Source organism: Anomaloglossus baeobatrachus, chromosome 4, assembly GCF_048569485.1.
Source record: "Anomaloglossus baeobatrachus isolate aAnoBae1 chromosome 4, aAnoBae1.hap1, whole genome shotgun sequence".
In the NCBI taxonomy this organism is placed as follows: Eukaryota; Metazoa; Chordata; class Amphibia; order Anura; family Aromobatidae; genus Anomaloglossus; species Anomaloglossus baeobatrachus.
The window spans coordinates 76496362-76523308 of NC_134356.1; the positions used below are offsets into that span (position 1 = coordinate 76496362).

At 46.2% G+C, this 26947-nt stretch overlaps 1 protein-coding gene across 10 annotated transcripts in view; it reads right to left on the bottom strand.

Annotated features, from left to right (window-relative positions):
• The window catches only part of LOC142303212 (protocadherin alpha-C2-like), a 465288-nt gene that overhangs the window by 105485 nt on the left and 332856 nt on the right, over window positions 1-26947 (bottom strand). The window lies entirely within an intron of this gene.

Sequence of the window (26947 nt, forward strand, 5' to 3'; positions counted from 1 at the left end):
GGAAGTGTAGGCAGGTAGTATAGGTATGTAGTATAGGTAGGTAGTGTAGGCAGGTAGTATAGGTAGGTAGGTAGCATAGGTAGGTAGTGTAGGCAGGTAGTATAGGTATGTAGTATAGGTAGGTAGTATAATTAGGTAGTATAGGCAGGTAGTATAGGTAGGTAGCATAGGTACGTAGTGTAGGCAGGTAGTATAGGTATGTAGTACAAGCAGGTAGTATAGGTAGGTAGTATAGGAAGGTAGCATAGGTAGGTAGCATAGGTAGGTAGTGTAGGCAGGTAGTATAGGTCAGTAGTATAGGCAGGTAGTATAGGTAGGCAGTACAGGCAGGTAGTGTAGGTAGGTAGTATAGGTAGTAGTACAGGCAGGTGGTTACTACATACATGTCTGTTGTGCTTGGCACCACTGGCAGAAACAGACAGAAGAGGCCCCTATGCAGAAAGATTATATGGGCCTTTTTCAGTCTAAGAACGCAACAAAATGCATAATTCCACCTGGTTTCGAGGTAAAAATGGCCCTCCAGTCTCTTTGGCCTCTGTGCGGGTGGCTTCACCAATGATATGTCCACCCCTGTCAGCCGCCATTCTTTACCAGCACAGACGACTCCTGCCAGTGATACAATCGCTTTGTCAACAGAGCAGATGTTTCTTTCCTGCTCTGCTCTGCAGGGGGGGTGGCATAACTCATGTCGCTATGATTGACAACTAGACTCCCTGCGGCCTATCTGGAGGAGCTGGCAGTCAATCAGCATGATGTCAGCTGTCCTCCCTCCAGTCTACAGAGCAGATGAGAAGACACCACTCTTGTCGCGATGTCAGCAGAGGCCGCTGAATCGCTGGCTTTTCTCTAACCACTCTGTTCCGGTGAGGAATGGCACCAGAATCGACAGGCAGGTAGGTAGCAACTATCTGCCTGTTAGTCCTTAGGCACATTATTTTTTTAAGTCCTGGCTATACCGTATTTTTTGGACTATAAGACGCACTTTTTTTCCTTCAAATGTTCGGGGAAAGTGGGAGGGTGCGTCTTATAGTCTGAATGTAGGGCTGTGGGAATGAGGGTGCTGCGGTGGAGCAGATTACCGGCGGCACGAGCAGGCTGTTCAGCGCCTGCCATGACCACGTGGGCCCGCTCATTTCATATGCACGCCCATCCTCCCGCCCATCATCTCTCAGCGCTGAACCCGGCACTGAGAGATGGGCGGGATGCTGGGCGGGGGGTGCGTGCATAGTAAAGAGCCAGCCCACATGATCACCCCTGGCAACTACAGCCTGGAGTGATCGGTGACCGGCTCAACACTGGACAGCGGCGCTGCTCCTGACACAGAGAGGAAGATGATCGATGCTGTTGGAGCGAGGAAAGGTGAGTATAAACGTTTATTTATTTGTGTGCCATAGGATACAGGGCATATAGCAGGATGGGGGCACATACCAGGATGGGGGTATATAGCAGGATGGGGGTATATAGCAGGATGGGGGTATATAGCAGGATGGGGGTATATTATGAGCTGGATGGGGGTATATAGCAGGATGGGGGTATATAGCAGGATGGGGCTGTATAGCAGGATGAGGGTATGTGAGCAGGATGGGGGTATATGTGGGTATAGGAGCAGGATGGGGGTATATGACTAGGATGGGGATATATGAGCAGGATGGGGGTATTTATCAGGATGGGGGTATTTATCAGGATGGGGGCTATACCAGGGTGAGGGACATGTATACAAGGATGGGGATCATATACAAGGCAGGAGGGTCATTACCAGGATGGGGTACCTTAGTAGAGAATTTGGGGACATTACCCCCATCAGCAGCAGATCCTCGCCCCATAACAGTGTCATGACCACATTTTTTTGCTTAAAATTGTATTTTCCTATTTTCCTCCTCTAAAACCAGGGTGCGTCTTATGGTCCGGTGCGTCTTAGGGGCCCTTTGCACACTACGACATCGCAAGCCGATTATCGCTACGCCAGCTCCACATGCACTCACCTGCCCTGCGATGTCGCTCTGGCCGGCGACCCGCCTCCTTATTAAGGGGGCGGGTCGTGCAACATCACAGCGACGTCACACGGCAGGCGGCCAATAGAAGCGGAGGGGCGGAGATGAGCGGGACGTAAACATCCCGCCCACCTCCTTCCTTCCGCATTGGCGGCCGTGACGCGGGTAGATGTTCCTCGCTCCTGCGGCTTCACACAAAGTGATGTGTGCTGCCGCTGGAACGAGGAACAACATCGTAACATCGGTCATTTCCAAATCATGGAAATGACCGACGCTACACCGATGATACGATTACGACGCTTTTGCGCTCGTTAATCGTATCAACAAGGCTTTACACACTACAATATCGACAGCGAGGCCGGATGTGCGTCACTTTCGATTTGACCCCACCGACATCGCACCTGCGATGTCGTAGTGTGCAAAGTGCCCCTTATAGTCCGAAAAATACGGTACCCTTTAAGCCTTAACCACTTTGGTAATTTGCTTTATTATAGCATTCCCTACCATTCTTCCTATATAGTTAAACCCTACATCTGCTTTTTTTTCTCCTTACCTTCACTGCCTGTGACATTTTGTTTGAGGGGATCAAAGTAGCAGTAGTCAGTTTCCAGAGGTTGGTGATGAAAAAATCTGAATATCTTTATTCTGCCATATAAAGTGCTCTCCTTTGACCAGTCATAGGTCTTTTTCAAGCATATGGCAGAATAAAGATGTTGATCTACTTATTTCTTCCAAATAGGCTCCTTGGGATTTGGACTATGCGTCCTCCTTGCATAGGTAATTGCCTGGATCTACAGATGTCTATTTAGGACTGTTGCGAGCAGTTTTTTTTAACTACTGTTTTTTTTAGAGAAGTCTCAGTCTGGACTTCACAGGAGTATGGCCCTGCAGTCTCTTAATTTCAGCTTCTATTACCTCCACCCCTTTGAAATAGGATATAATCAGGTGGCGCTGCCATTATTTACCATGGCTCCTCTCCCCACCAATCTGTCATGATGTCCTGTTTCGGGGAAGATGACTACAGCTTCTGTGCTGCCCGCCCTACTTCTATCCTCACCACCCGCATCTTCAGTCCCCGCCAAAGCCATCTTTTTCTCTGAAACAAAATGTAATAAAGGGACGGTGATAGAAGCAGGGTGAGTGATAACAGTGCCCCTTCTATCTCTGCCCCTTAGTGATGTTTGGTTTCAGGGAACGAGGCGGCGGAGTGAGAAGCAGTGACTGGTTCGATTGAAGATACAAGTGGCGAGGACAGAAGCGTGGTGGGAGGCACAGATGAAGTGTTTCAACAGCCACCAAAGCTGTGGTTATTTCTCCATCACAGCTGCTGAACACGGAAATCATCGGACCATGGTGGGGACACAATATGTGGGAAGTGTAGCAGCGCTGCACCCTGATGGATGTCCTATTCCAGGAAGGGTGGTAGAAGTCCTGTCGTGTCGTCCTGTTTGAGATTCGTCTTAAGCAAAATGTCACAGGGAGTAAAAAAAACAACATAAAGAATAGCAAGAAAAGGAAAAATGTTGGGAATTTTACAATAAAGCAAATGACAAAAGTGATCAGGGCGTATAGATAATGCATAAAGGGCAAAGAGGTAGACAACCTCTTTAAAGGGAACCTGTCACCAGATTTGGGGCCTACAAGCTGCGGCCACCAACAGTGAGCTTTTATATACAACATTCTAACTGCGATAGACAGAACAGCCTGGTAATTAGCGACTACCCTCTTGTCAGGGCTTAAGCCCAAGAGAAAAAAATCAAATGGTCCCCAATAACCCTTTTAACACCACTCATCTTTAGATGCATATTTTGGCCATCCTTATAAAGGGTGCTTTACATGCTGCGATCTCGCTAGCGAGATCACAAGCGATCATACCTGGCCCCATCGGTTGTGCAACACGGGGAAATCGCTGCCCGTGCCGCACAATCTCGTTAGTCCCCGTCACACGGACTTACCTGCCCTGCGACGTCGTTCTGGCCGGCGAACAGCGACATCACATGGCAGGCGTCCAATAGAAGCGGAGGGGTGGAGATGAGTGGGACGTAACATCCCGCCCACCTCCTTCCTTCTGCATTGTCGGTGGAGGCAGGTAAGGAGATGTTCGTTGCTCCTGCGGTGTCACACACAGCGATGTGTGGTGCCACAGGAACGAGGAACAACATCGCTAATAAGCAGAAAACGATCTTTTGTTTCAGGACGACCTCTCCGCCGCAAACGATTTTGACCGCTTTTGCGATCGTTTAAGGTCGCTCATAAGTGTCACACACTGCGATATCGTTAATGACGCCGGATGTGCTTCACAAACACCGTGACCCCGACGATAATTCATTAACGATATCGTAGCGTGTAAAGCCCGCTTTAGTGCCCAAAGACCAAAATTAAAACATTGTTAAAAAAAGGAACTATCCTTTTAAAAATACCTAAATCAATGGTTAAGACCAAGTCCAAAGGATATGGAAATATAGAAAGCAGTTCTTGATTTGATCACATAACAGCAAGCTAGATAAATATGAAAAGAGACCAAGAAAACATTCAAAGCTTGTCTGAGCCTGTGCAGCGTGTTCTCAGGGGGAGAGTGGAGTAACGCACCAGACACCTCTGGCAACAGCGTTTCTCCAGGGAGAATGGATTTCTATATTCTATTTTCTACCTTATACAGGGCTCACCATGTACACACCTTTTTCAGTTAAATATATTTATACATTGAAATCTTGTTCCCCTAACTGAAGTCTGCTAATGGGCTGACCGTAAAAAATATCTAGTTTGTTAATATTCGGACTCCACATGGATGTAAAACGTGAGGGGTCTCATTCCCGCCAGAGTTGGCTGTTTGTGAGTAAGTGAAGGAGCTTAAAACTTCCTAAATCCCCGAATGGTCAAGCTACGTTCCCACGATGAGTATTTGATGAGTCTTCGATCTTGCAGATTTTCTGCATTTTGCATCTATTGGGTAAATTAGGTTACTTGCATTTTTTTCATTGCATTTTTATATTTGCATTTTTATCACGATTTTTACGCTACCATTTTTATTTCTAGTTTGCATGCCAAATGAACTGTTTATTTTTATACTTACTTGTTTGTGCCAAAACTTTTTCGATAATCATGTGGGGATTATATGTGGTTTTGGTGCATTTTCGCAAAGGAAATGCACTAAAAGTCCATATGCATTTTTACCTCCAGATTTTCCACATCTAATGTAATTCTATGGGGAAAATCTGCAAATAAAAATTAGCGTAGGCTCAAAATAAATTACCATATTGCAGATTATCTTGCAAAGAAACTGTGGCACTTCTACAGATGGTGGCACCTAAAGGTCGCTTTATACGCAGTGACATCGCTAACAAGATATCGCTGGGGTCACGGAATTTGTGACGCACATCCGGCCTCGTTAGCGACGTCGTTGCGTGTGACACTTACGAGCGACCGTTAACGATCCCAAATACTCACAAAATCATTGATTGTTGACACGTCGTTCATTTTCCAAATATCGCTGCTCGTTCTGAACACAGGTTGTTTGTCGTTCCTGAGGCAGCACACATCGCTACATGTGACACCCCGGGAACGATGAACAACAGCATTCCTGCGTTCTCCGGCAACAAGGTGGGAGTGACGTTCATGCGGCTGCTTTCTGACCCTCTGCTTCTATTAGTGGCCTGCTGTGTGACGTCGCTGTGACGCCGCATGAAACACCCCCTTTAAAAAAGAGGTTGTTCGCTGGCCAAAGCGGCATCGATATTGTTCGCCACTGGCAGCGATTTGCCCGTGACGCACAAACGACGGGGGTGGGTGCTGTCGCTAGCGACATCGCTAGCGATGTCGCAGCGTTTAAAGCGGCCTTTAGTCAGATCCAAACCTGTAATATGAAGTCAAAGATACTTGACACTCAAAGGATGTGTGGATAAATTGTCACCAAAAATGTTTATTTGCAATCCAAGATTATAGAAGTTTCGGTCAAATTTTAGACCTTCATCAGTACGGATTGCCAGGAGACTGGAGTCCGCTCTTTAGTAATTGGTGGATGCCTAACTCCAGCGCTCTTCAAACAGATGGCTCTTGGCAATCCGTGCTGATGAAGGACTAAAATTTGACCGAAATGTCTATAATCTTGGATTGCAAATAAAAAATTTGGGGGGGGGAATTTATCCACACTCCATTTGAGTGTCAAAGATATTTGACTTCATATCGCAGATTATAAACACGCACCGCAGGTCAGTTTACACAGAGTGAAAAAAAGAAGCACAGTAGACATGAGATTTTTATACATTATGTCCACTTTGCGGGAACTGGAGATGATGTGTTTTTTGTACAGGGAAAATACACGACTTCAAAAACTCACCAAAAACTTAATATGGGAACACAAAGCACTCAGCCCCAGAACACAACTGTTTCAGGCACTGAATGTTACCATTTATATCTAATGATACCATCCTAAGTTTTTTTTTTACTTTTTTGTTGCCTATTTCTAGATCCTTGTCTAAATAACATATAAGAGCAGATAGTAAGAACATCTTGCAGGACTTTTCCCATGCGAATTTTTGATATCATAGCTGAGGATCCTCAAGAAGCAGTCCTTTGTTTTTTGAGCTCCTATACACTAAATAAGGTGAGCCAAATGGTGATGTAGCCGATTTCCAAAAACAAAGATCCTCAGAGGTAAAACCCTAACCTATCAGGAATAGTACTGTAACACCTGCCTGGATCCACAGACTCAGACGGTCTGTAATGGACAGGCTAGAGGGAAGCCACTCACCAAGCAGGACCCCAAGAATCCTGAAAACCTTTAACCCCTATACAGGGATTTGAAAATACACAGGGCCCAAGCTGATCACTAGCTGTGGTAGGCTGCAGTCCGAGAGAGTAGTAGTCATGCAGGGTCAAACCGGGAAATGCAAAACAGGGACAGAATCGGCAGGCAAGGCCATAATAAGCAAACGAAGCAGAGGTCAAATCTGGATCGGGCAGCGAGGTACATAAACAGCAGGCAGGAGGGTAGTCAGGAACAAGCAGAAGCCAGAACACCAGAATAACTAAACAGAACAGGGCGGAACAGGAAACAGAATATCAGAACTATCTCTGGCAGTGATCAGCAGACAGGAGGGGAAATAAGAAGGGTGTGGTGTCTTCCCATTGGTTGTAGCTGAATGATGGTAACTCCAGTTGTAAGACAGACGCCACCTACAGTCAGGCAGTGGTACTGCTGATCCCAAGGAAACCCAGCCCAGTGGATGAGCGGAGCCTGCGCCCACCGGCGCTGCTGGCATCGACTCCTCTCCCATCACCAGCACTATCCACGGCAGGACCCCGACGTCGCCTGGTGATCGCAGTAGAAGTCGCTGGAGCGGACTACGGTGGTGACTTAACAAGTACCTAGTGGATTTCTCATGAATTCCTGGTAGTACGTTAGATGTAGATCATTTTTTATTTTTCGTCACAACACGACCAATGAAAGCTAGTCTAGTGAATTTTAGGCCAATTTGTTCAGTCACTTTATACTACTCACTTCCCTGAGTAGTGCACTAAATTTAAAGAGGTTTCCAGGGATTTCACAAAATGTAAGGGATTGATGTGTCAGCTGATGTCAACATTGGATACCGCTTTTGTGGCGCCCCAGCATCTGGTTGCCACAACTGTGTTGCCCCTCCAAAGGGTTTATGCTGAGCCTGGAGGTGACTGGGGAAGTTTATTGGCCAGTAAGTACCAACATTCAACACCGTTTCTCCCTCAGGCCAGCAGAGGGAGCTCTAAACCTGGAGTTCCAGGGAGACTTACTTAAACTCTGACCTGAGGGAGGAGTTAGGGAGTCTGTAGAGTGAGTTCAAGGAGAGAGGAGCTGAGTAGTACGGTCTTGTGAGCTGGGGTCTGGAGCTAGGTTAGCTCGACCCAGAAAAGCAGGAGCCGTAGCGAGGCACGGAGAGAAGACTCTAGAGGAGGACGGGTCAGAACCTGTTTGCCTCAGAAGAGCACGCAAAAAGACATCAGACGTCAGAGTCTGTGGTTGCCAGGGTGTAAACCCCCCCGGTAGCCAAATCCGAAGGGCAGGAGGGCTGCAGGCCTCCTGGCCCCCAAGAAAGAACCCGAAGGTCCAGCTGCATTACAGGGCCCGGTGCGGACTCCAGCAGAGAAGCACTAGAGAGGGCCTGCGCAGCCTACCACATGGGGAAGGGACGTACCACAAGTCCCAGCAGCAAGAGGGCCACTGCTAAACCAAGATTGCAGGGTCCTGTAGAAGCAGAGAAAGAGCAGGGAGTAGGCCTCATTACTCGACTAGCTAAAGAGATCACCTCAGGCACTTCCAGGCCGACCGGATCACCCTTACCACCTGTGACGGTCTCACAGGACTAAACTGTTGCCAAGTAAAAGAAAAGAAGGTAAAGAGACTGCTGTTTGTTTCTGTTCCTTACACTACCTGATTGGCCCTGCACAGCCCCCACCATTGCATAGACTTTCATAAGCACTAACGGTTGCCCCGGGGTACCGCTCCACCTGTGGGGAGCAGAATCATCCCAGCTGCTAATCCATCAGCCCCGGAGGCCTCATCCAGCAGCGGCGGCGCCATAGCCGCAATCCACAGGTGGCGTCACGAATATATATTTCCACAAACTTTATTGTTGATCATCACCCCCACAGCCGCCATATTAATTGACCCCGCCAGGGTCACGGAGTCGGGCCCTGCCACCGCTGACTACCCCCGGACTAGTCCGGCCCGACACCAGGTCACCCAGAGCCCTGGGGTGGGCGAGTCACTTTTATAAAACATTAGGAAGAAGGATGGGAGATTGATGAGCAACTACCTCCACTGAGACAAAAGTGTCCCACGCAGCATTTAAAGGCAGTGAATAGAAGAGACTTTGGTACAGACTCTGTCTGTAGTTTTGATGGACAGGTGCTCATTCAAATTTACTGGAAATTGATTATTTTAGTAGACAAAATACTATCAGGTAGAATCTTCTGAGGACCGGACTAAATGCCAAAGCGACCACACGATACATAAATATTTGTGTGTGTGTGTATGTATGAGCATGTGGTTGTATAGTATATGTGTATATGTTAAACTTACAAAGGTGAACTTTTAAAGTTAAAGCTTTGTATATGTCCATGTATATGCAAAAGTGTACCTCTGTGTGAATACAGTATATACACTGAACAAAAATATAAACACAACACATTTGTTTTTGCTCTCATTTTTAATGAGCTGAACTCAAAGATTTTTCGTGTGTGTCTTTTTTTATTACTAAGTTAGTAAAAGGGAAGGCCGATATACATCACTCCACTACTAATTCCTGGGCTTGCTGGCAGCTGACGTTACACAGCTGACATCACCTCCATAAATCATTACACTGATTGCCATCACACCAGGGCAATCACAAAGTGCCAAGGCAAAAGACCAGAACTGGCACATCTAATTAATGCAATACTTCTGGGGCAGCTGCGGGCTCCTATTTTTAGGCTGGGAAGGCCCCAATAACCATGCACCCTCCCGGCCTCATAATATAAGTCCAGCCCTCAGCTGCCACCATACTAGAAATAATTAATATTTCAAAAAAGCAAATGGTGTGGCAGGTATACATATATATATATATATATATATATATATATATATATATATATATATATATATATACAGTATGTATATCTACATATATAATTGCCTTATTCTATCGGTCTGTCTGTCTTGCTCCAAAATGATGTCATTACAGTAACCACCGTCGTCACACCGCGCGCGCTAAAGAGCCTGCGACCAACGGCTCAGCTAACTGAACAGCCCGAACTACGGGCCGACAGGACAACGCCCGATACTTTTCTCCGCACCCACACGGAGCCCCGTCTCCCCGGTGAGTGCTGCACCCCTGGGAGCACACACCGGCAACCAAGCCGACACATACCGACCGCTCGCCTCCGCCCCCCGCACACATTACCCCACTCGGCTCCACCCCCGCACTCCGCCCTCCACATGTGTACACACACACACACACACGAATAGTCACCTGTCCTCAGCCATGCAGTCCCCAGCACTCACGTCCTCAGCGCCATGGCCTCGCTCGGCTCCACCCTCCCCGCACTCCACCCCCCGCACACATTACCCCACAGGATGGGGGCACATGTCAGGATGGTGGCTGCACCACGATGGGGGCACATACCAGCATTGGGCCACATCACAGTATCAGCATATTTTTACTTAACTTTACACTGTTTATGGCCTTCTTTCATTACAAGCCATGTGTCACGCTCCCGGGGTCCCGACAACGCTCCATACCCACTGATCCGGTCTCGGTGTCACAGCAACGCTCCGTACCCACTGATCCGGTCTCTGTGTTACGACACCGCTCCGTACGCACTGATCCGGTCTCGGTGTCATCACACCACTCCCTACCCACTGATCCGGTCTCAGCGTCACGACGCCGCTCCGTACCCACTGATCTGGTCCACGTGCTCACCGATCGCGGCCGCTGCTCCCGCTCTTGCTCCCCTGCGTCCCTCGTGCTCCCTACTCGGTGGTGCCTCCAGCCCCCTGTATTTGCCTCTGACTTCCGGGCTTCATGCATGTGTATTAGGGCGGGGCCGTGCTCACTCACCTGGCCTTACAGGGCCAGCATCCCTGGAACAGGTTGTGGCTGATTGCAGGTGCAGGGTAAAAAAGTCTTCCTGTTACCTATGGGCGGTGCCTGATTAACGTGTTCTCATAGCTAGGTGTTCAGGTCCCTCTGTGCCTTGTACCCATATTAACCCTGTCTCTTCCGCAGAGCCCGTCTGCCGCCCTGACTTGGTCATAGAGTGCCGATTACCCAGGAGGTGTCCCGGTGACTGCTGAGGATCCTGCCATCTCCCGTCAGCCTGAAGCCGTCACCTGGACTTTACCTGGAAGCCCCAGCCTGCACGTCCCGCTGGATCCGGACCCCGTCAGCTGTGACTACTCGGCACCTGTACCCGGTTCCCGTCATCTGTCCTGCCTCCGGTTCCCATTGGACTATTAGTCATCTCCCGTGCCGATCTCTGAAGGACCCGTACCCCGTACTCCCTGTGTTCCGGCTGCCGTGCATTTAGGCCCTCTGGTAGGGTGACCAGAAAGTCCCTGTATAGGGGTTAGCTCTTGGTTGCCTCTCTGGTGGAGTCCGGTGCACGGTCCCGTGAATCCACCTCCAGGATGTTACAGTTTGTTCAGGCCATGGATTCCGCTAGAGCACAAGCATCTGAGCTGGTTGAACTGCGACAGGAACTGGTGCGACAGCGTGAAACCCTAACCCGCATACTGAATTTCCTGTCGTCTGTGGACCACCGTTTGTACATGATACAGACCGCAGCCTCGTCCTCGTCGACGCAGCAAACAGCGACTGCGTCCGAACCTGTTGTTTCCTTGGCCTCGCAAATCTGCTTCGCTGTTCCACCTCGCTATGCGGGGGATCCCAAGACCTGCAGAGCCTTCCTGAACCAATGCTCACTGCATTTCAAGTTGCTTCCACATCTGTTTATCTTGGACCAAGCAAAGGTGGCCTTCATGATGTCCCATCTTGAGGGGGAGGCGTTGGCTTGGATGAACCCCCTGTGGGAGCGAGAAGATCTGGTTACCCACGACATTCAGCAGTTTTTGGAGTCCTTTCCCCGAACCTTTGATGAGTCCGGGCGCACTGCCTCAGTGGCTTCTTCACTTCTTCGGGTACGCCAAGGCTCCCTAACGGTTGGCCAGTATGCCATCCATTTCCGCACGCTTGCCTCTGAACTAGGATGGAACAACAAAGCATTGTCCGCCGCCTTCTGGGAGGGTCTTTCCGGTCGCATCAAGAACGAGTTGGCAGGCCATGATGTACCAACTACCTTGGATGGCCTCATCTCTCTGGTCTCCCGGATTGACCTCCGCTTTCAAGAAAGGACCAAGGAAGCCATCCGTGAGAGGAGACCAGTACGCCCTGTTCCTACTCCGAAGACCCCCGCTCCCCTACAGTTGATGTCGTCCGATCCGTATACTTCCGAACCCATGCAAGTGGATCGTCTGAGTCAAGCTCCACTATGCCGGGCAGAGCGGCTCGCTAAGGGTCTATGCCTCTATTGTGGGGATAACACACATCTGATCCATTCCTGCCCGGAGAGGCCGGAACTTCCAGGCCTAGGGTTGGTGGGAACGGCCACCCTAACCGCTAAGTCCCTCTCGTCCCCGGTCACGATGACCATCCAAGTGACAGTGGAGGAGTGCCTGTTCACTGCGGAGGCATGTTTGGATTCCAGTTCTGCGGGCAATTTCATCCAACAGGCTACGGTGGACAAGTACCGGATACCTGTCATCCCGCTTTCAAAACCCCTTGTGATTGCTTCCTTGGATGGAAAACCCCTATCCGAATCTGTGTTGTTTATTACCAAACCCGTGGAACTCTGTATTGGTGCTCTGCATACCGAAAAAATTGCTCTATATGTCCTCCCGAATCTGGCCCACTCATTCCTGCTGGGCCTACCCTTGTTATGAGTACATGAACCTGTCGTCAGTTGGCACTCTGGAAAGATTACTCATTGGGGCTTGTCTTGTCACGAGACCTGTCTGCAGCCAGTCCGTCCGTTCCCTCCGCCTCCATCACCGGATGCTTTGTCTCGGCCCTTTGTACCTGCAGAGCAGGTGGAAGAGAAGGACCCGTCTACCGCCTGTCTTCATGAGGTCATCTCGGTGTCTCCGGTCACAGTGCTCCAACTTCCCCCAGGAAGAACCTTTGTGGCAGCAAATGACAGACGGAGAGTACTTCTTTGGGGCCATTCCTCGAAAATGACTGGACATGCGAGTCCGAAGAAGACTCGGTGCCTGATCGCTCGTCCCTATTGGTGGCCGTCTCTCCGCAAAGACGTTATTTCTTTTGTGTCAGCATGTCCGTCTTGTGCCCACGACAAGAAACCCCGGCGGCTGCCCGCTGGTTCTGGTGTCCCTGCTGCTGGTGCGCTCTCTGCAAATGTCTCCAACATGTGGAGTGCCATCAAGATATCCTTGGACCGTGCCTCCCTTTGGGTGGATCTTGCTGCTCTTCTGCTGCGCAGGTTCCCGGCCTGGCTGCGGGGAGGAGGGCCTGAGGGAGGGGGTACTGTCATGCTCCCGGGGTCCCGGCACAGCTTCGTAACCACTGATCCGGTCTCGGTGTCACGACACCGCTCCCTACCCACTGATCTGGTCCGCGTGCTCACCGATCGCGGCCGCTGCTCTCGCTCTTGTTCCCCTGCGTCCCTCGTGCTCCCTACTCGGTGGTCCCTTCGGCCTCCTGTATGTGCCTCTGGCTCCCGGGCATCATGCATGTGTATTAGGGCGGGGCCGCGCTCACTCACCTGGCCTTATAGGGCCAGCATCCCTGGAACAGGATGTGGCTGATTGCAGGTGCATGGTATAAAAGACTTCCTTTTACCTATGGGCGGTGCCTGATCAACGTGTTCCCATAGCTAGGTGTTCAGGTCCCTCTGTGTCTTGTACCCAGATTAACCCTGTCTCTTAAGCAGAGCCCGTCTGCCATCCTGACCTGGTCACAGAGTGCCAATTATCCAGGAGGTGTCCCGGTGTCTCTTTGCTGAGGGTCCTGCCATCTCCCGTCAGCCTGAAGCCGTCACCTGGACTTTACCTGGAAGCCCCAGCCTGCACGTCCCGCTGGATCTAGACCCCGTCGTCTGTGACTACTCGGCACCTGTACCTGGTTCCCGTCATCTGTCCTGCCTCCGGTTCCCATTGGACTATTAGTCATCTCCCGTGCCGATCTCTGAAGGACCCGTACCCCGTACTCCCTGTGTTCCGGCTGCCATGCATTTAGGCCCTCTGGTGGGGTGACCAGACAGTCCCTGTATAGGGGTTAGCTCTTGGTTGCCTCTCTGGGGGAGTCCGGTGCACGGTCATGTGAATCCACCTCCAGGACGTTACACCATGGACATCATTAAACATTAGACTCATCTATTAAAACTGTACCTTCTGTTGTTTGTCATTTTAAAACCAATAAACAATTATAAGAATACTAAATTAAACCTAACCCATCAAGTCCATTCATTACCTTCTTATTCAATCTGCTAACCTACATACACATTCTAGACTACCCGATACATAAGAATCGGGCCACCTTCTAGTATATATATATATATATTTATAGATAGATATAGCGAGACAGGGTAATTGTGTTTTGTAATTCATAAGAGTGGACGGTGTAGATGCAATATTTTTTTGAGGATAGTGTAGAGGCTATACATCATAAGTCATAAGTGGGATAGTATGGGAAACATGGCTTGTGCAGGGAGCAGTCGGGGCAATTATTTTTTTTAGAGGCACAGTATCATTTTGGCATGTGCACCAGAAAACTGGAGATGTAAGTGTGCAGACATGAGCTGTGGATGTGGCATCTGGGCCAGATGGAGACAAAAGCGATGAGAATGACTCCCATCAGTGAAGTTCTCACCTATGAATTTGGTGCTGTTTTGATGTACTGAAGGGGAGGGATGCCATTTCAGTTTTCTCATGCAGCAGAAAAGCTAAAATCAGCCCTGAGTTAGTCATGCAATTGTATAGAAAATGTTTTGTTTCAATATGTGTATGTCAGAAATATACTGCTGTGTGATGCAAGTAGATAAAAAATACCACAATATAAACAAAATTATGTTACTGTGTGTATGTAAAAGCTTACTTCTTTGTAAATTATTTGCAATATTTTTTAAAATATATTTCTTTTTTGTATATGCTTTTGTATAACCGTGTTCAATTAATATGACACTATTATTGAGCTACACCACACTTTACAAATTTTTATGTAGAAGGCTTTATTCTGGTAATGTATATTTGTAGTCAGCTTGCATCTGTTACTGTATCTGTATTGTAAGTGTAGAGTGGTGCCAGGTGGTAGTCAAGGTTGAGGGATTGACTCCGGCCACCCCGACGTGCTACGTGAAATAACTAGTCCTGGCTGGGAGTGTGGACTTTGGACTTTGGATGTGTGGGTTGGGAACCTATGTAGGTTATGTAGGTTGCATCCTGCGGTTGGTGTTGGCCAGGTCTGGATTGCATCTCACATGTACAAAGAGACAAACTGTTTATTTTGAATCACAACTCTTTTCTGGATGGTCCATTGTCGTTCACAACGTTACACTGGAGAAAATGGGTACATATCTTCCAGAGTGTAGCATTTTCACTTTGCATTTACCAGACACAGTTCTACTTTCCTCTGGGTTTGCGTCTAATCTAAATGAGCTGGTGAGTCCTAGTGCAATCCAGTGTACCGTTACAGTGTACATCGTCATAGTCACCTGCCCTTCCTACAGTCCCATGTCCGGTATCCTCAGGGGTCTCATAATGACCAGAGTAAAGCTTTGCACACCCAGACATCTAATGTGAAACTGCTCAATTGGTGGACTATGTCACATGCCAGTAGAGATTAACCCATTACCTTGTTGACTGTGAAAGGGGCATGGCCTCTAAAGTCCACCACTAGAAATTACATGGTACACCTTTACATTTAAGGGCCCTGGATATTAGGGTTCTGTCATCCAGCTCCTATCACTTGGGGCCATTCCGTTCAAGTATCAGTCTCTAATTAGAATGCTGTTGACACCGTGCCACTCTCAAGAGTCATGCTATTTTGCCTTTTGTCTCCTTTGCGCCATTGCCACAAACCACTCACTGTATGTGACCTTCATGACCGACTGTCACAATCACTCACTAGACCTTCATTGAGTCTTTCTGAAATTAACCATTCCTTTCCCTATCAGCTGACCCCTTCCAGGGTTGGCTAGTCCCAACACTTAACTGTTTCTGACCCCGTAGTTTGTAGCTTGGCAGATTTTACCCTTCAGCTAGATTCCTACATAAACATTATGCATTACAATATCATTACATCTTATCCTTATTGTGATGGTGGGATATGGGGGAGGTGTATCTTGCTGTACAGATTCCTATTTTAAGCTTGGTTCACTGTCCATTATTTGTACTGCTTCTGTGTACATTGTATTGTTTGTAAGTAATCACCCCCTATAGGGCAAGGTTATAGCCTCTTGAGGCGCTTCCGTCCCTGGGTGTGGGGAGAGGTGGTCCTAGAGGCCACCTACTGTAAACTCTCTGCTTTCCTGGGAGATTCAGGGAGTCTGTTTAAGAACTTGTAGAGAGAAGGATTGATCCTCTGAGAGAAACTGGCTTCTGAGAGAGAGACCTGGATATTTATTGGTTACTGGACTATATTTGTGTTACTGGACTAATTTTACACTCTGTTTTGTGGATTATTTTATGGACCATTTGATTTGCTTGGAATAAATGCTCTTTGGATTGTACCGCCATCTCTCGCTCTGTTGATTGTGGGATATGGAAGAAGGATCCCGTGACACTTATCAACACTGCTACATTACTATGCATATAATACTTCACATTATATATTACTCTATCACGACATACATTAGACAGACACAATACATCACAATTCACATGGTACTTAACATTACAATATTTACGAAAGACGCAAGACATTATTCACATTACAAAACAATAATGCGATTGTTATCTCCAGGAGCAGGAACGCGACCACAATTGTCCACTTCTCTTACATGAGCTTTGTTCTGTATGATGCTTTTTCAGTAGGCTTACTATCCATGGAAGCTTCCTGTTCTTAGTATGTATGCAGATAGCTTGATTCTCTTGCTGCATTTTGTGTAACAACCTTAGTCCCATTTCCATATCTATAAAATATGCTTTATTACAGAGGACCTGACAAGGGCCATAAAGAAGCCATTTATTACTTGATGTAAATGCCAATGTTCTACTGAATCTAGAACTGTTTACCTTTAAGTCCTCTTTTTCTCCAGTCCTGAAATATGGCCCCTTCTTGCCTGAATATAAATTTAATTTTTTTAGCCAACTGGGCATGGTCCTCAAGGATAGAGGATTACAGAGAGGTCTTCTTTAAGTTATCTATGTAGTAAGTACTGTTGAGCGAGTAGCTAGCTATTCAAACTCACTATGCTTTGAGCGAGTACTGTCCGCTACTCGCATATTCGTTATGAGTAGCGGGCACAATGTAAGTCAATGGGAAATACTCGCTAAGTAGTGAGTAAGGGTACTTTCACACTTGCGTTGGACGGCTTCCGTTGCTATCCGCAGCCTTGAGGAATTACGGTAACCATTGCAGGAAACCGTTATATTCCTCATAGACTTCTATTAGCTACGGATAGCAATGAATGGTCTTGCATTGCACCCGCCCCGCGGCGCATCAGTTGTTTTGATGCTGACCGTCAGTGACCGTCGGGCGGATGGAACGCTGCATGTAGCGTTTTTTTTGCACTTGGTGGAGTGTCAAAAAAAACGTAACCTGCAGGATTCCGTCGGCGTCCGTTGTTTTTATAATGGACGCCTATGGTGGCGGATTCCATTAGAATCCGTCATTTGACGGATTCCATTAACGCATCCGTCTTTACACAACTGCGCATGCTCAGATGTGTAAAGTCAAGGAAAAAAACCTATAACGGATTGCGTTATTTTGTACGATCCGTAGCATCCGTTGTGCCACTATATGCAACGCATCCGTTGCATGCGTCACACAACGCAATGCTACGGATCCCGTCCAGCGCAAGTGTGAAACTAGCCTAACCCGAAAGCTGTACTATTCGCTACTCGCATGAAAAGTACGGCTTTTGGGTTACTTGCTACTTAACGAGTATTTCCCACTGACTTACATTGTGCCCGCTACTCGTAACAAATATGCGAGTAGCAGACAGTACTCGCTAAAAGAATATACGAATAGCTAACTACTCACTCAACACTAGTAGTAAGCTAAGGACCCATTTATACTAGCCGATAATTGGGAAAGTGCGTTCTTAAGAGTCCTCCCACAGTTTGCATTCACTACTTAACACATTTTCTCTCTGTGACAGTTTGCTCAGGATTTTTCCTGTAAACTGATTTACACATATATGGTAGTGATGATACGGGCACAGTATCTGAGCCTGCAACATCCCTTGCTGATGCCAGATATAATATACTGTACCTAGTAGATCGAATATGCAGCAATACAAAAATGTTATCTGATGATAAATAGTATTTTTGTAGGTGACAGGTTTCCTTTAACCTTCTGCACCAGAATATGTTTGTTAGTTTATGAATGGCTACAGTTAAAAAAAAGTCAGGTTTACTATTTATTTCCTTCATCCCTAAAACTATAATGTAAACAAATTTAATCTATTAATAATAAGTACCTTAAATCATTTTGCACTATGGCGCATTACAATATTAGTGCATAGCAAGTTAATGGCTGGCTTGGCTACATAAATAACATAAGCACAAAAACATTAGCATAAAATACATTTTTGTTTTTAATGCTTGTTACATCTATGAATAAGAAGGACACATTAGAATATATTATAATCTGACAAATAACAGATCCACCATAACTGTCATTTATCATTTAATAACAGAGGTTATGCTTAAAGAGATTGTCTGAGCAAAACATATTGATAACCTTTCTGTAGTATAGCATTGGTCATCAATATGATGTATCCGGACAACTCCTTTAGAAGGATTCTGTCACCCCAATACTTACATTAATCCATTTGAACATTTAAAGAGAGGCATTAGCCACTCTATACATCATAGTTGTGGTACAATTTTACTTATTCTGCTTAATGTAAAAATATTTTTATTAAATATGTAAATGAGAGGGCTTTGGTGCACCCCTGTAGTGGCCAAGTACTGGGTGCACCGTTCTGCCCTCATAATTACAGTGCCTTGCAAAAGTATTCGGACCCCTTGAATTTTTCAACCTTTTCCCACATTTCAGGCTTCAAACATAAAGATATAATATTAATAAAAATGTTAATGTTATAGTGAAGAATCAACAAGAAGTGGAACACAATTGTGAAGTTTTTGTGACCATCCCATGTGTTGTTATTTGGTTCTATTTTTTAATGGAGTTAATACAATGTATCCTTTTTTAACTTTGCCTGTCCTCCATGAAACGCTGGATTTTTTTCTTCTTCTTTGAAACATGTGGAAGAACGTGCTCTGGTCAGATGAAACCAAAATTGAACTATTTGGGCACAATGCCAAATGATATGTTTGGCGTAAAAGCAACACAGCTCATCACCCTGAATACACCATCCCCACTGTCAAACATGGTGGTGGCAGCATCATGGTTTGGGCCTGCTTTTCTTCAGCAGGGACAGGGAAGATGGTTAAAATTGATGGGAAGATGGATGGAGCCAAATACAGGACCATTCTTGAAGAAAACCTGTTGGAGTCTGCAAAAGACCTGAGACTGGGATGGAGATTTGTATTCCAACAAGACAATGATCAAAAACATAAAGAAAAATCTACAATGGAATGGTTCACAAATAAGCGTATCCAAGTGTTAGAATGGCCAAGTCACAGTCCAGACCTGAATCCAATTGATAATCTGTGGAAAGATCTGAAAACTGCTGCTCACAAACGCCTCCATCCAACCTCACTCAGCTCGAGCTATTTGCAAAGGAAGAATGGGCAAGAATTTCAGTCTCTCGATGTGCAAAACTGATAGACACATACCCCAAGCGACTCCAGCTGTAATCACAGCAAAAGGTGGTGCTGCAAAGTATTAACTTAAAGGGGAAGAATAATATTGCACGCCCCAATTTTCAGTTATTTATTTTTTTAAAAAGTTGAAAATAAGCAATACATTTTGTTCAACTTCACAATTGTGTCCCACTTGTTGATTCTTCACCATAACATTAACATTTTTATCTTTCTGTTTGAAGCCTGAAATCTGGGAAAAGTTTGAAAAATTCAAGGGGACCCAATACTTTTGCAAGGCACTGTACATCCTACACCCCTCCGTTTGTGATGATTTACAGCGAAGCGCTTCTCGTATTGAACCCTCAGCCCTGCACACACTGCCATTGTAGGAGTTGAGAGCTCACACAATGTCAGAGTGTGCAGGTATCCTCTGATCCTTCTGTCCTGAGGTGGCTACTCATTCTGTAGGGTTTGGTGGGCGATGCTGACAGGAGAGAGAGATGTAAGTGTAGGAGGTTGACGAATAGCGCCCTCTTCTATGAAGATGGTGTAAATAAGTATATGTATAACAGTAAAGATAAGATGTAGCAGAGCTGAACAGGCGCGTCATTGGCTCCACTTGGCGGTCACTGCTGGTATGGATTAAGTAGGGAAGAATATGTACATGTTTATATGTTGTAAATATTGTGTATAACATGTACTGGTCCCTCGTGCTGTCTTCGGCAAGAGATGTAGTACAGGGCCTTGTATAGAAGTAGGGTAAGGATAGGTGTAGTAGTAGTGATAAGATAGGAATAAGTGAACTAGGGAACAAGCAGCAGGAGGAGGAGGATGGGAAGAGTAGTTTAGTTAGCCATAAAAGTTAGAATAGGGAACACAGAAAGTACAGTACAGGGTTGACAAGGAGACAGAGATAGGTGGGAGGAGTAAGCAGAGGGTTACAGCATGTGTGCAGAAAGAATCTAGTCAGTTGAGCGGCAGGAACTGTGCTAGGCAGGACTCCGTGTTAGGGTCTGCTTGATCTGGAGGGAATCCCTGCATACAGTTAGGTCCAGAAATATTTGGACAGTGACACAATTTTCGCGAGTTGGGCTCTGCATGCCACCACATTGGATTTGAAATGAAATCTCTACAACAGAATTCAAGTGCAGATTGTAACGTTTAATTTGAAGGTTTGAACAAAAATATCTGATAGAAATTGTAGGAATTGTACACATTTCTTTACAAACACTCCACATTTTAGGAGGTCAAAAGTATTTGGACAAATAAACAAAACCCAAACAAAATATTTTTATTTTCAATATTTTGTTGTGAATCCTTTGGAGGCAATCACTACCTTAAGTCTGGAACCCATGGACATCACCAAACGCTGGGTTTCCTCCTTCTTAATGCTTTGCCAGGCCTTTACAGCCGCAGCCTTCAGGTCTTGCTTGTTTGTGGGTCTTTCCGTCTTAAGTCTGGATTTGAGCAAATGAAATGCATGCTCAATTGGGTTAAGATCTGGTGATTGACTTGGCCATTGCAGAATGTTCCACTTTTTTGCACTCATGAACTCCTGGGTAGCTTTGGCTGTATGCTTGGGGTCATTGTCCATCTGTACTATGAAGCGCCGTCCGATCAACTTTGCGGCATTTGGCTGAATCTGGGCTGAAAGTATATCCCGGTACACTTCAGAATTCATCCGGCTACTCTTGTCTGCTGTTATGTCATCAATAAACACAAGTGACCCAGTGCCATTGAAAGCCATGCATGCCCATGCCATCACGTTGCCTCCACCATGTTTTACAGAGGATGTGGTGTGCCTTGGATCATGTGCTGTTCCTTTTCTTCTCCAAACTTTTTTCTTCCCATTATTCTGGTACAGGTTGATCTTTGTCTCATCTGTCCATAGAATACTTTTCCAGAACTGAGCTGGCTTCATGAGGTGTTTTTCAGCAAATTTAACTCTGGCCTGTCTATTTTTGGAATTGATGAATGGTTTGCATCTAGATGTGAACCCTTTGTATTTACTTTCATGGAGTCTTCTCTTTACTGTTGACTTAGAGACAGATACACCTACTTCACTGAGAGTGTTCTGGACTTCAGTTGATGTTGTGAACGGGTTCTTCTTCACCAAAGAAAGTATGCGGCGATCATCCACCACTGTTGTCATCCGTGGACGCCCAGGCCTTTTTGAGTTCCCAAGCTCACCAGTCAATTCCATTTTTCTCAGAATGTACCCGACTGTTGATTTTGCTACTCCAAGCATGTCTGCTATCTCTCTGATGGATTTTTTTCTTTTTTTTCAACCTCAGGATGTTCTGCTTCACCTCAATTGAGAGTTCCTTAGACCGCATGTTGTCTGGTCACAGCAACAGCTTCCAAATGCAAAACCACACACCTGTAATGAACCCCAGACCTTTTAACTACTTCATTGATTACAGGTTAACGAGGGAGACGCCTTCAGAGTTAATTGCAGCCCTTAGAGTCCCTTGTCCAATTACTTTTGGTCCCTTGAAAAAGAGGAGGCTATGCATTACAGAGCTATGATTCCTAAACCCTTTCTCCGATTTGGATGTGAAAACTCTCATATTGCAGCTGGGAGTGTGCACTTTCAGCCCATATTATATATATAATTGTATTTCTGAACATGTTTTTGTAAACAGCTAAAATAACAAAACTTGTGTCACTGTCCAAATATTTCTGGACCTAACTGTATGTGTCAAGACCTCACCCGGCTGATGGGTGGCAGATCGACCTCAGACCGGTGGCACATTGGGACTCGGAGACCCCAGTGGGACCTTGTACTGGCCAGAAGAGGCTGTGCATCCGGGACGTGAGTAAGAGTGAGACACGAAAGCCACAGAGGAATGGATACCAGGGGAAGATGAAGTATACAGGACTTAGCTGCTGGAGGAAGGTGCCCAGGGCAAATTAGCAGAGTTTTTCCCCGAGGACAAAGGACACAGCACGGGAGTCTTGGGGACCAGAAGTATGGATAATGAACGTGCCAGAATAAAGAAAGCTAGTTATTTTTATTAAGACTGTCATGTGTCGTCATTGCTGCCTCCACCTCGTCTAAGACGAGGATTCCAGCACAGAGAAATGGGCACGATCTCCAAGGTAGTGACTCATACCCGCTCATTCACCTATACAGAAGTCAGGGGAAGCAAGGTCGGCCATGACACGGCTCCCCTCTTCACAAGCACTCACACACTGACACTGTGTGTGGTCAGCTCATGCTGTATTAGATCCTGATCTTCATCTGCCACCCTGTCAGCATTGGCCGACTGCTGCTGTGTGATCCTGTGTGCAGTGAGTGGCCTCTGCTGAAAGGGGACACACTGACATTGTGTTAGCTCTCTGTTCCTGCAGTGTCAGTGTGTGCAGGGCTAAGGATTCAATACACCCAGTGCTCCTTGGAGCACTGTCAATCATTACAAGAGGAGGGGATAGATAATGGTAATTGAAGGGGGCAGTGCAAAAGACATTTGATCACTCCATGGGTGCACTGAAGCCCCATAAATGTACTTAGAACAAAATAACTGAATCTGTACCTCTAGTATGATTTTTAGAGGGGCTGTATCCCCTATATGAATGGATAAATGGTTTAATTTGAGTATCGAGAATGATGGACTCTCTTTAAGTATAGCGCTTAAAGGGAAATTGTCAGCAGGTTTTTGCTACCACATCTGGAAGCAGAATGAAGTAGGCAAAAAGACACTGAATCTAAGCATGTATCACTTAGATTACTGGGTGCAGCTATTCAGAATTTTTAGATTTAGTATGAAGCAGAGTCCAGAAAGCTGCCCCTGCCCACACCAGAGATTGTACATTGACAGTGTGGTGTCAATCCGAGGAGGAGGTGTGCCGGACTACCTTGCATGTGACATTGTAGTCCAAGCAATTAGAAGTTCTGGTGTGTCTTGCTGCTTAAAGAAGCATTCCAGGAAATCAACAGATGAGACCTTGACAATGCAGACATCACTGAATTTCACCCCTTGCAGCATTTTGTCTTCAGTTTACATGGCAAAAACCTGTTGATAGATTCCCTTTAAAAGAATTCCAAAAAATATCATAACTAAAGAGTAAGTAAACTTTAACTTTTTTTTTTTTTTTAGATTTTCCATCCATTTTTATTGGCTATATGTGCTTTAAACCCCCACCGATTGTTAAAAGGATAGCTGACCCAGACCCCCACAAATGTATAGGTTATTAAAGTGGCTGTAAAAAAAAAAAAATTATATATATATATTGTGAGGTAGCGACCACCAATGTGGTACATGGTCGCTGTATGTCGCAGTGGAGAAGGTCGCTGCGATATTAAACTGAAGAGGTTGCTATGGGACTTGTAGTTCCACAAAGGCTTCTTTCTGCATATAAGGGTCAGGTTCCCTTTAATAATCCCAGTGTGCTGTGCAGATCTGGGGAATCATAGACCTCCACCTGTGGGTGTGTCCAGTCTGATTTAGGAGACTGTCAGTGTGTGTTCTGAAGAGTGTGAGAGCAGAGCAGGGAGTTCTGGATGTAAATTGAGTCTGAGTTTAGACTGAGGTGAGTGCAGCCAGGCTAGGGCTGTAGGGCCGAACCTCTCCTGGAGGAGAGACAGACAGGGGTTTGCAGGGGGCTCTGGGTGCTGGGAAGGAACCTCAGCTAGAGGTGTCTGCTGGCAGGTGCCAGAGAGTGGGGAAAGTTGTTACACTTCCACTATGGACTTGTAATGGACTGGATGCCCACGGTACATGGATCGTTTATGTTTAAGAGCAGTTTATGCTGACAGTGTTTTAAATAAACTGCTGGAATTTTTATAAAGAGACTGTACATGTGTTGCTGAAGCTACCTCACACCGCTGCAAGCGAGTGGAACCCCCAGGTTGCGGGGTGCAACCTCACTATATACAAAATTACAAAATTTAAGGACATATACAGTTAGGTCCAGAAATATTTGGACAGTGACACAAGTTTTGTTATTTTAGCTGTTTACAAAAACAATCGGAGAAAGGGTTTAGGAATCATAGCTCTGTAATGCATAGCCTCCTCTTTTTCAAGGGACCAAAAGTAATTGGACAAGGGACTCTAAGGGCTGCAATTAACTCTGAAGGCGTCTCCCTCGTTAACCTGTAATCAATGAAGTAGTTAAAAGGTCTGGGGTTGATTACAGGTGTGTGGTTTTGCATTTGGAAGCTGTTGCTGTGACCAGACAACATGCGGTCTAAGGAACTCTCAATTGAGGTGAAGCAGAACATCCTGAGGCTGAAAAAAAAAAAAAATCCATCAGAGAGATAGCAGACATGCTTGGAGTAGCAAAATCAACAGTCGGGTACATTTTGAGAAAAAAGGAATTGACTGGTGAGCTTGGGAACTCAAAAAGGCCTGGGCGTCCACGGATGACAACAGTGGTGGATGATCGCCGCATACTTTCTTTGGTGAAGAAGAACCCGTTCACAACATCAACTGAAGTCCAGAACACTCTCAGTGAAGTAGGTGTATCTGTCTCTAAGTCAACAGTAAAGGGAAGACTCCATGAAAGTAAATACAAAGGGTTCACATCTAGATGCAAACCATTCATCAATTCCAAAAATAGACAGGCCAGAGTTAAATTTGCTGAAAAACACCTCATGAAGCCAGCTCAGTTCTGGAAAAGTATTCTATGGACAGATGAGACAAAGATCAACCTGTACCAGAATGATGGGAAGAAAAAAGTTTGGAGAAGAAAGGGAACGGCACATGATCCAAGGCATACCACATCCTCTGTAAAACATGGTGGAGGCAACGTGATGGCATGGGCATGCATGGCTTTCAATGGCACTGGGTCACTTGTGTTTATTGATGACATAACAGCAGACAAGAGTAGCCGGATGAATTCTGAAGTGTACCGGGATATACTTTCAGCCCAGATTCAGCCAAATGCCGCAAAGTTGATTGGACGGCGCTTCATAGTACAGATGGACAATGACCCCAAGCATACAGCCAAAGCTACCCAGGAGTTCATGAGTGCAAAAAAGTGGAACCTTCTGCAATGGCCAAGTCAATCACCAGATCTTAACCCAATTGAGCATGCATTTCACTTGCTCAAATCCAGACTTAAGACGGAAAGACCCACAAACAAGCAAGACCTGAAGGCTGCAGCTGTAAAGGCCTGGCAAAGCATTAAGAAGGAGGAAACCCAGCGTTTGGTGATGTCCATGAGTTCCAGACTTAAGGCAGTGATTGCCTCCAAAGGATTTGCAACAAAATATTGAAAATAAAAATATTTTGTTTGGGTTTGGTTTATTTGTCCAATTACTTTTGACCTCATAAAATGTGGAGTGTTTGTAAAGAAATGTGTACGATTCCTACAATTTCTATCAGATATTTTTGTTCAAACCTTCAAATTAAACGTTACAATCTGCACTTGAATTCTGTTGTAGAGGTTTCATTTCAAATCCAATGTGGTGGCATGCAGAGCCCAACTCGCGAAAATTGTGTCACTGTCCAAATATTTCTGGACCTAACTGTAGATAGTAATAACAAGGTTAAGAAAATTTACATATTTTGCCCCCCCAGTTTGTTAGTTTTGTTATGCTTTTATCCTTTTACATGCAAAATGTAAAAAATATCAAAGGTAAATCGTATATGAATATAATATAATTGTGTCATATCTATATCTATATATATAATTGCCTTATTCTGTCTGTCTGTCTGTCTGTCTGTCTTGCTCCAAATTTGTGTCCTTACGGTGACACAAAGCCGATTGGCCGCTGGGCTCGCCATGGCCCCGCCCCCCGCACGGATTGGCCGCTCGCCTCGGCTCCGCCCCCCACGGATTGGTCGCTCGCCTCGGCTTGGCCCCGCCCTCCGCATGGATTGGCCGCTCGCCCCGGCCCTCCGCACGCATCGCCAGACATAACCTTGCGCTGCTGGGATCGTGACGGAGCCGGTGTACGCTGGTAACCATTATACACATCGGGTAACTAAGGTCCCTTAGTTACCCGATGTGTATCATAGTTACCAGTGTACACCGGCTCCGTCACGATCCCAGCAGCGCCAGACATAACCTTGCGATGCTGGGATCTTGACGGAGCCGGTGAACGCTGGTAACCATTATACACATCGGGTAACTAAGGTCCTTTAATTACCCAATGTGTATCATAGTTACCAGTGTACACCGGCTCCGTCACGATCCCAGCAGCGCCAGACATAACCTTGCGATGCTGGGATCTTGACGGAGTCGGTGAACGCTGGTAACCATTATACACATCGGGTAACTAAGGTCCCTTAGTTACCCGATGTGTATCATAGTTACCAGTGTACACCGGCTCCGTCAGGATCCCAGCAGCGCCAGACATAACCTTGCGATGCTGGGATCTTGACAGAGCCGGTGAACGCTGGTAACCATTATACACATCGGGTAACTAAGGTCCCTTAGTTACCCGATGTGTATCATAGTTACCAGTGTACACCGGCTCCGTCACGATCCCAGCAGCGCCAGACATTAACTTGTGATGCTGGGATCTTGACGGAGCCGGTGAACGCTG